The sequence below is a fragment of the Hyperoodon ampullatus genome (assembly GCF_949752795.1).
Source record: "Hyperoodon ampullatus genome assembly, chromosome: X".
NCBI lineage: Eukaryota > Metazoa > Chordata > Mammalia > Artiodactyla > Ziphiidae > Hyperoodon > Hyperoodon ampullatus.
In genome coordinates this window covers 61,109,288-61,118,225 of record NC_136913.1, presented here as the reverse complement: position 1 = coordinate 61,118,225, position 8,938 = coordinate 61,109,288, and the positions used below count along the sequence as shown (strand labels likewise).

Here is an 8,938-nt window from a genome sequence, read left to right as displayed (position 1 = left end):
ATAGATGAAATAACCCTCAAGAAAATATTAACAAACTGAATTCAGAAACATATAAAAAGGATTATATACCATAACCAAGTGGGATTTATTCTAGAAATACAAGGTTGGTTTAACATCTAAAAATCAATTTATGTAATACACTAGTTTAAAAGAAGAAAGCACTGAAACATTATCATATTAACTGACACAGAAAGAGCATGTGACAAAATTCCACCACCTTTCATGATAAAAACAATAAAAAAAAAACTAGGAATAGAAAGAAATTTCTTCAGCATCATAAAGGATATCTATGAAAAACCTACAGCTAACATCATATTTAGTAGTGAAAGACTGCATACCTTTTCCCTAAAGTCAGCAACAAAGACATGTTCACTACTTTTATTCATTATTGCACTGGAAGTTTGAGCCAGTTCAAACAGGGAAGAAGAAGAACTAAAAGTCATCCAGATAGGAAATAAAAAGGGAGTTTGTTTTATTCTCAGATGACATGATTTCATATGCAGACAATCCTAAGGAATCCACAAAAACGGATCTAATGGTAGAACTAATAAAGAAGTTCAACAGATCACAGAATACAAGAGTAATATATAAAACAAATTTTATTGCTATATACATGTAGCAAATAATCCAAAAATGAAATTAAGGAACACTTAATTCTAGCTACAATAGCATCAAAAAGAATAAAATGCTTAGGCATATATTTAACAAACCAAATGTAATACTTATGCACTGAGAAACACAAATTGATGTTTGTTGAGAGAAATTAAAGATGATCGAAATAAATGCAAAGGCATTGCATGCTCATGGTTGTAAGACTCAATATTTATATGGTAATTCTCCCCAAATTGACATATAGATTCAAGTCGATCTCTATCGAAATTTCAGCAGGCTTTCTTTGTAGAAACTCACAGGCTGATCCAGAAAATTCATATGGAAATGAAAAACAAAACAAAACAGAATATCCAAAACTACTTCAAAAAAGAACAAACTTGGAAGATTCCACTTTCTGATTTCAAAACTTACGATAAAAATAAAGGTAATCAAGTTAGTGTGATACTGACATAGAGACAGATCAATGGAACAGAATCGAGAGTTTAGAAATAACGAACTCTCCTTATATTTATGGTCAATGATTTTCAATTCAATGGGGAAAGGATAGTCTTTTCAACATATGGTGCTGGCACAACTGGATATCATGCAAAAATACAAACTTAGAACCTTACTTCACAGCACACACAAAACTTAATGCAAAATGGATCAGAGACTTAAAAGTAAAACCTACAACTATAAATCTGTTAAAAGAAACCCTAGGAGAAAAATATTTGTACGCATGAGCTAGGCGATGATTTCTTAGATACAACACCAAAAGCATGATCCATAAAAGAAAAACTTGATAAATTGGACTTCGTCAAAATTTAAAACATTTATGCTTCAGAAGGCACTATTCAGAAAATGAAAAGACAAGGTACAGACTGGGAGAAAATATTTGAAAGTCACAGATCTAACAAAGAACTTGTATGCAGAATAAAGAAGAAGAAGAATAAATAAATAAGAAAATGACCCCATTAAAAAATTGGGTAAAAGATTTGTATAGACATTTAACCAAAGAAGGTATAGAAATGGTTAATAAGCATATGAAAGGATGTTCACAACCACTAGTCAGTAGGGAAATATAAATCAAAACCATAATGAGATACCATGTTGCAAAAACAATAGGATGGCTATAATCCAAAATACAGATAATAACAAATATTTGGATTTGGAGAAATTTGAATCCTCATGCACTTCTGGTGATAATGTAAAATAGTTGAATCTTTTTGGAAAATATTCTGGTGTTTTCTTAAAAAGTGAAACATAGAGTTACCATATGATCCAGAATGTCCATTCCTAGGGATCTACCGAAGAGAACTGAAAACACATGTTCACACAAAAACTCATGAACTCAAAATGTATATGAATATGCTTAACAGCATTGAGTTTGGGAATATTATCCATAACATTCCCAAACTAAACACAACCCAAATGCCCATAAACTGATGAATGTATAAATAGAATGTGGTATACCCATACCATGGAATATTATTTGGCAATAAAAATAACTGAAGTACTGATACATGCTACAACATGGGTGAACCTCAAAAACATTACATTAAGTGAAAGAAGCCAGACAACATGTACTATATATTGTGTGATTCCACTTATACAAAATTTCCTAAATAGGCAAATCATAGAGACAGAAAGTAGTTTATTACTTGCCTATAGGGCTGGGGGTGGGTTGGGGGGTTCGGGGTGTTGGGTAAGGGATACAAGGTGTCTTCTTGGGCTAACAAAAATATCCTAAAATTGATTGTGATAGATGCACAACTGTGAATATACGAAAAGCCATTGAATAAGGCATTTTATTTTTTAATTCATTTTTATTGCAAAAACACATAATACGAAACCTACCTTACTAACAATTTTTTAGTGTACAGTGTTGTTAACTATATGAACATTGTTGCAATCAGATCTCCGGAATTCTTCATCTTGCATGACTGCAAATCTATACTCATGGAACAACAACTCCCCATTTCCCCCTCCCCCAAGCCTTTGGCAACCAGGATTCTACTTTCTGCTTCTAAGAGTTTGACTACTTTAGGTACCCCATATAAGTGGAAACATGCTGTATTTGTCCTTTGTGAGTGGCTTACTTCACTTAGTATAATATCCTCAAAGTTCATCCATACTACAGCATATAGCAAGATTTCCTTCTTTTTAAAGGCTGAATAATATTCTCTTATATGTATACATTATATATACCACCTTTTATCTATTCACCTGTTGATAGATATTTAGGTTGTCTTCACCCCTTGGCTATTGTGAATAATGGTACAATGAACATGGGAGTGCAATAATCTATGCAAGATCCTGATTTCAATTATTTTGTAATGTAAATGTAAATATACGGAAGTGAGAATGCTGGATCATATGGGAGTTCTATTTTTATTTTTTTAGGAACTTCCATACTGTTTTCCATGGCGGGTGCACAATTTTACACTCCCACCAGCAATGCACAAGGAATTCATTTTCTTCACTACCTTGCCAACACTTGCTATTTTGAGTTGTTGTTTTTTTTAATACTGGCCATGTTAACAGTTGTGAGGTGATAACTCATTGTGGTTTTGAATTGCATTTCCCTGTTGACTAGTGATGTTGAGCATTTTTCATATACCTGTAGGCCATTTATGTGTCTTCTTTGGAGAAATATCTAATCAATTCCTTTGTCCATTTTAAAATTGTGTTATTTGGGTTTTGTCTGTTTCTTTGTTTTTGAAAGCATAAGCCACAGACTGGGAAACAATATTTGCAAAGCACACATGATAAAAAACTTGTATCCGAAAGAGATAAACAACATTCGATATTCAGTAATGAGAAATCAAACAACACAATAAACAATGAGCAAAAAAAAAAAATCGAACTGACATTGTGCTTACTGGATGGTCAGTAAGCTACTGAGAAGATGTTTCACCTCATTAGTCATTAGGGAAATAACTAAAGCCAGAATGAAATACGACAACATAGCTATAAACATGGCTGAAATAAAAACAAAATACAGACAATACCAAGTGCTAGACAGACTGAGGAACAGCTAGAACTCTCCTGCATTGTTGGTGAGAATGCAAAAAATGGTATAGACTCTCTGGAAACAGTTAAAAATACACTAACGATTCAATCCAGCAAGTTAACTCCTAGATATTTACCCAAGAGAAATGAAAACTCATATTCACAAAAAATCTGTATGCAAATGTTCATAGCACTTTTCTTAGATGCTTGGGTGACTGCACACTGGCACCGGACACAGACATATCTAGGACTACTGGACACAGTTTCTGAGCTGACATTGATCCCGGAAGCCCAAAGTGTCATGATGGGGCCCCATTAGAGTGGGGCTTATGAGGTTCTGGCAGTAAAAGGAGTTGGGGATAGAGATCAGTTCACGGTGAGCTGACTGGGTCCCTGGACAAACATAGTGGTCATTTCTCCAGTCCCCAAGCTGATAATTCTAAGTGATACACTTGGCAGTTGGAGCAATGACCTACACATTGGGTCATTGGTCTGTGGAGTAAGAGCTATCACGGTGGGGAAAGCCAAGAGGAACCTCTGCCACTGGCTCCCACCCCGGGCCAAGAGAGTACGTCAAAACCAGTATTGGATCCTGGTGAGCATAACGGGGTAAAGCAGAGATTAGTGACATCATTGGAGACGTATGGGATGTATGGGAAGAGGAGGTAGGAGAGCCACAGGGACGAAGAGAGTGAAGAAGGTGAGAAGTTCCGGGAGTCTCTCTATGGGGGAGGGAGGAAGGGAATGGAACTGGTGAGAGGGAAGATGGAGGCTTCCACTGGATCCACTGGTAATGTTTCATAGGATGCTGGTGGATGCAGGAGATTTTGCTATATCCTTCCTTATCCATTTTAACATATTTGAAATAGCACACCATGCCTTAAAAAGTCACTGGGAGAAGTGGAAGAGGGCGGTATCCACAAACAGGCAGGCACCATCGGGGGCAGGCTCGAGGAGGAGGATTGCAGATTTACAGTGCACCCAGTCTCCCCTGCTCTGTAACTTCTCCAGCATGGCCAGCTTCTCAGGTGCAGAAACGCAGGCCCAGAAAACTGGGCCTTTGAGTTCCACAGGCAACAGCGGTTCAGACACGCCAGGACTCTCCAGGAGGTCAGCCAGAGCAGGATGCAGGAGAGAGAGGTGACTGAAGACAGAGGAGTATGAACGGGAAGGAGCAGAAGGAAGGTATGGGAGGAACGGAGGGGTGTCAGAGTAGCAGTTGGGTGGCAGACAAGGGAAATTCTAACACCCATGGGCCATATAGAAACCAAGGGAGGCACCACCCCCCAGACATCAGTACTGCTCAGCTCAGGGAAGCTGAGAACTGACAGTTCCAAGAAAAATTGAGAGACACCTGGCTATCCACACCGACCGCCATCACAACTGGTAGGCCTTGGTTGTGCGTCCTTCAAAACTTTAAAAACATACTTGTACATATACTTAAATGAATTCTCATATATTACATAGGATTGACTGGTGTGTGTGTGTGCCCACGCACGCAAGTGATTTAACTTACAAATGTGAATCCAAAGCCATCGTTCTGCAACTTGCAGTTTGAAGTCAGGCAGGTGCTTTCGAAAGCTGTGAGAATGGCCTGATGCATTCCGTTGGACTGCCACGCTTTATGCTACTGGATGCTAAGCCACGTTGCATTCATCCATTTCCTTACTGATGGGAATTTGGAGGGTTCCCAGGTTTTCCCATCACCAACACCCTTGTGCATGGGCTCCTGTACACTACAGGTACCAGCGTGTCTCCGGAAGAAGTACCAGGCAGCGGACTTGCCGGAACATAGAGGAAATACCTATTTTTTTTTGCTTCCTTTTTAAGGTCTTTGGCTCAAAGCAAGGACTCTGGAGTCAGATTGATTGGTTTCAATCCTGCCGCTGATCCCCACGAGCCGAATGACCTTGGGCCAGTGGCTGAACTTCTCAGTGCCTGTTTGCTCACCGGTAAGAGGCCAGTAATAGTTGGTACTATAGTTCTAGGAGTGTCACGCTGATGCATTACTATTTATGCCCAGCGCTTAGAAGAGTGCCAGGCACAGAGTCCGTGCTGGCACTAAGTTGCTTTCAATGGATTCTGCCAAATTACCTCCCAAATGGGTCTCTTGCACCACCGCCACAGGGGTTTGCTCCTCACCTCTCCCACCCTCGGAATGGTTAAGCTCTTTGAAGGTTGTCAACCTAGTGTGTGAAACCCGATTTGTGGTTTTAGTTCACATCTCCAGGATCAGCGGTGGCGAGCATCTTTTGGGGTGTAACTGGCCACTGCGATTTCCTCTTCTTTGAATTTGCCTCAGAGAGGGGGAAGGGCTGATGGAGCGAGGCCAACCCCAATCTGTCCGCCAACCCCAGTCTGTCCGCCAAAGCCGCCTGCCAATGACGTTTGCTGAGCCACATTTCATGGAGCAGTTGAGACAGAGACCGTACAGAACGAAAATACGATCCCTTTGCTCTCTGGCCGACCCCTGATCACTGACTGCGGGACTCCCATGCCCATTCTCCTGTTGGGTCGTAAGGCTTGCGGTGGAAGGGAGGCTGGCAAATGCTTTCGGCGCGTGCTAGGCGTCCAGTGCCTCCATCTTGACATTTCATCCTCACCACCCCTGGAGCCCGGCGCCCTCACTCCCCGACCCCCTGTATAGATGGGAAACGGAGGCTCAGAGCTGTGACTCTAACTGGAAAGGGGAGGCGGGCCGAGAGTCTTGACAGAGGGAGGCACTCCCACCATCCCCTTCACCAGCCAACTGCTCGGACCGCCCACAGGCTTGAGGGCAAAGAAGAGGCCCCCGACCTCATTGGTTAGGCCTCGAGGGGACAGGCGAACAAGGCGCCCGCTGGTTGGCGGGGGCCGGACCAATGAGGAGGCCGCGGCGCGTGCGTGGGAGGTGCTCTGAAAGTGGCGCGTCGTTTCGTTTGAGGCGAGCTCGTGCGGCGCCTGAGGTGGTTGGCGCTGCCCTCTGAGCGCCGCACACCTCGTCCGCCTTGACCGCGACCGCGCCTCGGGCCATCAACAGTCGCCCCGGTTCCGCGGCCGCCCGGGTCGCGACATGAGCTCCCCAGATGAGGTGTCTGTGTGGGGAACGGGTTTCGGCCCAGAGGGCGAGGAGCGGGCCGGCGTCCACCCGGCCGGCCGCGCAGTTCCGCGGGGACCCGACCGCGGCCCCGAGCCCAGGAAGCCGCCGAGCGGCGGGGGCGGGAGCGGCTGCCCAGATCCCAAGGGCTTCCAGTCAGAGCGGGAGATGCTGGAAGCGGGAGGGCCGGTGCTGTGTGGCCGCGAAGGCCGACCTGGCTCCCCGGCTGACGACACGAGGGACCTCCTGGACCTGGCCGAGGAGTCTGCGGCGGGCACCACGCAGCAGCTGTACGACTGGGACGTGCTGGGCTTCTGCACATACCCGTTAGCGGAGCCCTGCGCCTCCTTCGAAGTGTCCGCCGGCCTCGAGGCGGGTCCCGGCGGTCCAGGAGCGACCGCCCAGAGCTGTGGGGAAGCACCGCCGGCTCTGGCCGGCCCTCTCCACCTCGGTGGGCCCGAAGCGGGCCGGGCCTGGAGGAATCCTAAGAGAGCCACTAAGCGTAGGTTGAACGTGGCTGTGGATCGCCAGCGCTTCTCCGATGAAGGCCTGGCCCTGCTGCTATCCGACTCCGAGTCCTCAGATGAGTTCAGTGAGACAGAGCTGATGACGGTGAGTACTTACCCCGGAGGAGGAGGCCAGGCCGAGCCCAGCAGACCCGAGGATCCCGGGGACACTCCCAGACACTCGAATTTCCAAGTCAGGGAGAATTTCCTTCACGTGACAGGCTCGACTCTCTTCGGTTGTGGAAAGGCAGGGCGTGGGAGGGCAGGGCATCTCTTCCCCTAAGAAAATGCAGAGCGTGCTCTGGGGGAACGGGGGCAGCAAGCCCAGCTACCCGGGAGCTGCTGCTGCTGCTGCTACGGCAGGTGGCCTGCCGCAGGTCACTCCTAGGAAGAAGGGGACCCTGGAGAAGAAATCCCTCGGGGGAGCCTCCACACTTGCCCTGGGGAAAAACTTCCCTTCCTGGGGGCAGCGAATCTGGGCACCTCCGCTGGAACCGGCCACCTTCCCCCCAGTCTCTGGTATTCCGCTGCTTGGGAGATCCAAGAGGTATACCTTGGTCCCTTCCGGAACCAAACAGGCCAAGCACACCAGCGCTGGGAAGAAATCCGTGGTCACGTGGACAAGGGAGTCTGAGGCTGTGGTGGGAGAAGATCAGGACCCAAATAGAGACCCAGCCCCAAAGGGCCAAGTGAGTAGGCCAGGCTCCTCCTCTCTCCCCACTCTTCCCCGCCCCCACCGCACCCAGAGCACACGTCTTCACCCATGCTGCCTCTGTCCACCCCTCAGGGGTCGTCATTGGGTGCCCCTCGGTCACTGGGTCATTATGATGCCTGATCGGGCTCCTTTTACTAGGGACAAACAGTAAGGTAGCACTTCGGGTGTGCTGGGCCTGGTTCTCCACCCTTGGCCTGTTTCCAGCGTCCTCTGAGAGACTGGGGCTGGGATGGAAGGGAGGGCTGGTAGCTGAATTGGGTCGGGGGATCCCTTAAAAGCTTCCCCCAAAAGCCTCAGTATTTAGACTCACCAGCTTCCTGAATCCTATTTCCTAGGTGTTCCCCAGACGTTCCTTGCAGGGGCCCTGGGCTTACTCAGTGCCCCACTGTTGTCCCTAGATCACCTCTGCCTGCTGGCCTGGGGCTGACGGAGGGAGAAAGTGCTAATGAGATCAGCCTTTCAATTCCCTTCCCAATTCCCTGCCTCACCCCGGCCCGAATCACACAACTCACTCTCTCTCTCTCTCACTCTCTCTCTCTCTCTCACTCTCTCTCTCTCTCTCTCTCTCTCTCTCTCACACACACACACACACACACACACACACTTCCTTAGTCCAAATCGGTGAAAAATTTTTGTTTCAGCTGCCAGCTCACAGGCCAGGGACATCTTATCCGCACATGCATTGTGGAAAAGCCAGCAGTGGCGAGGTCGACCCCAGAGGCCCCCAAGATCCAGGAAACTCAGAGCCCTTGGCCCTGAACCAGGGAGAAGTCATGCCCAGTGGGCCTGGCCCCTCAGGTGAGTGTCGTGGGTTTGATATGAGGGGAGGGGAGAGGGGTGGAGGGCAGAAAGCTCTGGCTCTGTCTCTGTTGGGGGCACAGCCTTTCTCCCAGGCAGCTTCTCCCACAGGAGACGGGGTGCCGGCAGGGCTGGCCTTGAGCCACATCATCCTGTGTGTGGTGTTTGTGCGGCGGGGCTGATCGGTGGCAGTGCCACAAACAGCTCCTCCGGGTGCAGATTTACAGGGGAACAGCCTTT

The 8,938-nt window shown here is 46.9% G+C and overlaps 1 pseudogene across 1 annotated transcript; it reads left to right on the top strand.

Annotated features, from left to right (window-relative positions):
- The first annotated feature begins 6,655 nt into the window (after positions 1-6,655).
- Positions 6,656-8,020, top strand: LOC307069712 (uncharacterized protein CXorf49 homolog; annotated as a pseudogene). Its single transcript has 2 exons — positions 6,656-7,874; positions 7,973-8,020. The product of its transcript is annotated as an uncharacterized protein CXorf49 homolog (transcript).
- The last annotated feature ends 918 nt before the right edge of the window (positions 8,021-8,938 follow it).